General features: G+C 38.3%; 1 long non-coding RNA gene across 2 annotated transcripts; it reads left to right on the forward strand.

The window, feature by feature from the left end:
- The first annotated feature begins 2,471 nt into the window (after positions 1 to 2,471).
- On the forward strand, positions 2,472 to 3,411 carry LOC115790833 (uncharacterized). Of its 2 annotated transcripts, none has more exons than XR_004020817.1 (3): positions 2,472 to 2,598; positions 3,024 to 3,099; positions 3,206 to 3,411. It is a non-coding gene; the product is annotated as an uncharacterized LOC115790833 (long non-coding RNA). The 2 variants fall into 2 exon arrangements; XR_004020816.1 differs by having other exon boundaries at positions 3,228 to 3,411.
- Positions 3,412 to 3,722: the final 311 nt, after the last annotated feature.

Genomic DNA, 3,722 nt, shown 5'->3' on the forward strand with positions numbered 1-3,722 from the left:
AGAATGCAGTTAGAGTGAGGATGAAATCACTTCATGCAGCAAATAAATGCTGAAAGAATAAAAGGAAGAAAAAAAAAGAGCTCAGGAATTAGAGCTGAAGTTTTCAGCCTGATTTATTTTCTCACTGAAAGCATTTCTATTGAGATAATTTGCGCTCTTTGCTTACAGTGTGGCTCACCCAACAGTCTCTCTCATCTATATGGCAGAAATCATTTGACTATGACATTTAATTACACTTTGGATCTTGGAGTTTAAGTGAATGGATAGCCTGTCTGCACAATCCACAGCAAAAATAATGAGAAATAAATAGAAGAGTAGTTTCGAAAACGTTAATTACAAGACTCAACCCAAATGATTCTGGTTCATAACAAAAATGGAAACGCTCTCTGGAAAAAGCTGTATGATTCACCTGGATAACTCACCTGCCTGTCCACAATCAGTAGCTCCCCCAGCGGCCATCATCCTGGCTCTCTCAAGTAAGTGCAGAAACCAGTTCACATTAAAGTCCTCACTTTCTAAAAACACTCAGACTAATCTCTCTTCTCTCTGGCAGATCAGTCCTCCTGAGTTGCAAACCTGAGCTCCAGGGTTGCATTGGCCATAAGTTCCTGTTGTCCTCACTCCTGAGCACACTTGTTAATCTTAAATCTGTAACACTGTCAGTCTCTGAGCTTTAGAGTCCAGAAAACTGAGCTGCCTTGGTTGGCTGTGACACCCTCAGCTCCCAGATGTTTACAGACTGTTAAAAGAAGAGAGGATGCTGCACAGTGAGAAACATGGCCCCATCCCAACTTTTCTCAGACATGTTGCTGCCACCAAATTCAAAGTGAAATACAATTTTTATTAAAATAGTAAATTTTCTCAGTTCAAACATTTAGCTTTCTATGTTATATTGTGAATAAAATGAGATTTGCAAATCATGGCATTCTGCTTTCATCTACATTCATCTTCATCTAAACAGCGTCCAGCGTAACAGCGTATTATTTTTTTCAAACTGGGATTGTAATTATTAAATAATGCATCTCAAATAAGTATAAGCTATCACACACACATGTGTTAAATAACAGAATCTGACAATCCAAAACACAAAACCCTGCATCACAGACCCAGGATCATGACAAGGCATTGCTTTGGAAGTTACCAGTTACTTCAAATTGGAAGAAACTGAATTTGCATAAGTTTGGTCAAGTAAAATTAGACAAGGGGAAAATAATAGCTGAACTTAAAGTAAATATACAACGTCATATAAATGCAACAATGTAAAATGTGAACAAAATACAGCACTGTGCAAAAGTCTTGAGTCACTCCCCATTTCTTTATACAAGGCTCAAAAAAAAAATTAACACTACATAACTGACCAGATCAACATCCCAGAAGTTTAAATTGATGCTAAACTCTGATCAAAAGTGTTCCTTTAATTCTATGTGAGCAGTGTATTTTGCTTCCAAGGAGCAAAATACACTACACTGTAATTTCTTAATGTGGTCCTGAACAGCAGTTCTCCAGTTTTTCTGGAGAACGTCTTTCATAGTCTCTCTTTGGTCACTTAATGCTGACCTATGAATCAATCAATTTTTCCTTATATATGCTATTTCCATGAATGCATATATATATATATATATTTCACAAAAACAACGAAACAAAACAAAAACAGAAATGGAGCCAGAAGGTGAAGCTTTCCAGTTTACCAGCTGATCTACATTCCTGCTCTCACCCATGGTCATGGATACAGAACAAAAACAATAAAAAAAGATTTGTTATGGCCCCAATTATTTTTTCCTTCAAAAGTTAACTACACAAAACAATTGAACTCCTACAAAATATAGATGTAACTTCACATATTTTATTGCTTTGCAACAATGCAGATGGTGCAGGTGGGGTAAGGCCTACTGTTTGAACAAGGAAGTTTTCACCAAACCTTATCATCCTGAAAGATAAGCTGGTGATAGGAATCTGATGGACCAAATAATCACATGACTGGAAAAGAGAAGGACACAAACACAGTGACATTTAAAGAATGGGCTCTGAGGACTGGTGGTGTTAGGAACATGAGGAGAAATATCACTGGTCAGACACGACTTCAGAAATTAAATGAGGGATTTGGGGGACAGAATAAGTGATGGGATAGGTGGAAGTGGAGAATCGAGAGAATAAATTCCCAGAGGAATGAGTGAGAGATCATTCATTGTTGCACACTGTAGAGGCTCATATGATTTCAGTACCATGTAATTTTCAAGGATGCGCAAAACTAAGTTTCTTTTTCAGGAATAAATCTTGTTTCTATGGAAGCTCGTTTCCGCCACTAAAAAAAAAAAAATCGCCATCCGTAACGCAAAATTTTGAGTTATTAACTCGAAATTTCGAGAAAATAACTCGAAATTTCAAGTTATTAACTCGAAATTTCGAGTTACAGATGGCGATATTAACTTGAAATTTCGAGTTAGCACAGCCAATCAGGATGCAGGAACGGATGCAGGAACGTCATTTCCTTGTTACCGGAAGCACAGGGCACAGCCGCACTCGGGTAGAGACTGTGCTGCATTGTCGCCAGGGTTTTCAGGTAGAGATGTAGTCTAACGAGTGGTAACTATCTAAAAGGTATGTAATCAGTGCAGATTTTTTCCGTTATGCCTCACTTATATGAAATATTTTAACACCACACGCTAAGATCGGTCTGGGGGTCGATGTTGAAGTGGCGGCATGACGGCACTATGTGCACAGCTTGGCTTGGCTAGTCGCCGTGCTAACGTAGCTGCTAACGTTTCCTCGTTCCGCTGTGAAAATAAATCAGATGTTCAACGTATGTTCCGCATGACTTTTCTCCCAGGTCATTTGCATCCCACCTGTCATGACATTTCGCCCCACAATTTGAGAACCACTGATTAGTGTTTAATTGCAGGGAAGGTATATTACCCAGGAAGTTATATTACAAGCTTCTCAACTACATTAAGTACACTAGACACCGAGACTTGATGATCATATGGTGGATTCATAAGTGATCATTTGTACATACTTGTTTACAGCATGGAAGACCTGACTGACTTCTTGAGACGAAGAGAAGTCTCTGAGGAAATAATACAAACCCTGGAGAATGAGAAGGTACATAATTCTAATTTTTTTTTCTTTTAAATACTGCTTTTTTCATTCAATATATAATTGTATTTTCAAATATATATATGTGTGTGTGTGTGTGTGTGTGTGAAAGTGAATTATTTTTCCCTCTGTAGATCGATGCCAGTGTTATAAATCTGATGTCAGATGAGGAGCTGAAGACTTATCTACCATCATATGGTGATCGCCTTGCAGTATTTGGATTTTGCAGACGGCAGGGCAACAGCCGAAAGTCGACGCTTTTTGAACGTCTGAAAACCAAATTGTCCAAAAGAAAAACATCTGAAGATGGCAGCAGCACAGCGCAAGAACATTCAAAACCAACCCATAAAAGAAATGCTCTGAAGACAAAGAGAAAAATAGAAATAGGATGGATGCATTATGATGAAGATGCTGATGTTTTCAAGCAGGTTAGAGCTAGACGAGGAGGAGGGACAAGAAAAATGGTAATTTGCAAGGACGCTAAGAAAAGTGACATATTACAGGTTGCAAAAGATCTGTTCTTTCCAAATGGAGGAAATGTTCGGGGGCCCTTAACAGATTTTGAATGTGATCTAAAGGATTATCAAGAGATGACAGTTGATGGTGGATTAACAGTTGGAGAAATGTAC

Source organism: Archocentrus centrarchus, chromosome 13 (assembly GCF_007364275.1).
Source record: "Archocentrus centrarchus isolate MPI-CPG fArcCen1 chromosome 13, fArcCen1, whole genome shotgun sequence".
Lineage (NCBI taxonomy): Eukaryota > Metazoa > Chordata > Actinopteri > Cichliformes > Cichlidae > Archocentrus > Archocentrus centrarchus.